A 657-nucleotide genomic window follows, 5' to 3' on the forward strand; every position below is an offset into this window, starting at 1 on the left:
CGAGCCAGTTCTTAGAACCCGGACCGGATGGAGGCCAGGTGTGGCTTCCTTTACCAGGCCCGGCCGCGGGACCCGCCCCAGCCCCCGCCCGCGCCGGGCCCAGAGCCCCTCCGAGCCCGGACTTTCGGCCCGAGGAGGGGGTGGGTGGGGGGGATCGGAGGAGGTGGCCAGCGGGGAGGGGGGGGTCGTGCCCAACTTCGGGCCTGGCGGGGCCGACCCCACTCCCCTCAGGAGGCCGCAGGCCGCGGGGTGGAGGGGACTCTAGGACAGATGTCCGGGCAGGCTGAGGTCTAACGGAGGACAGAGACCCCCGACTTCCGTCCTTCCTCCCGTTCCCACGCCCGGCCGCCGGGCAGCGGCTGCGAGCCGCGATCCGGGCGGGGTGGTGCAAACCGGGGGAGGGAAGTCTCGCGATAGCAGAGTGGCCGGGCGGAGGCGGCGCCTCCTCTCTCCTCCCTCCTCCCTCCTCCTCCTCCTCCACCACCTCCTCCTCCTCCTCCTCTTCCTCTTCGCGTTAGTTCCGGTCGCAGAGGAGACAGCGCCGCACTTGCCGCCACCTCGGGGATTTCTGGCTCTTTTCTCTTCGCCTTAAATTCGGTGAGAAGTGGCGCCCCCGCGGGCCCCCGGCCGAGGTCGCGGCGCACGGCCGCAGGCGGG

General features: G+C 72.1%; 1 protein-coding gene across 1 annotated transcript in view; it reads left to right on the forward strand.

Moving 5' to 3' along the window:
* The first annotated feature begins 509 nt into the window (after positions 1–509).
* Positions 510–657, forward strand: part of Bzw1 (basic leucine zipper and W2 domains 1) — an 18,678-nt gene continuing 18,530 nt past the window's right edge. The window contains exon 1 of the mRNA XM_013009262.1: positions 510–597. The gene's annotated coding sequence lies outside the window, so the exon portion shown is untranslated. The remainder of the gene's footprint in view (positions 598–657) is intronic.

Source organism: Dipodomys ordii, unplaced genomic scaffold (genome assembly GCF_000151885.1).
Source record: "Dipodomys ordii isolate 6190 unplaced genomic scaffold, Dord_2.0 Scaffold1, whole genome shotgun sequence".
Taxonomy (NCBI): Eukaryota; Metazoa; Chordata; class Mammalia; order Rodentia; family Heteromyidae; genus Dipodomys; species Dipodomys ordii.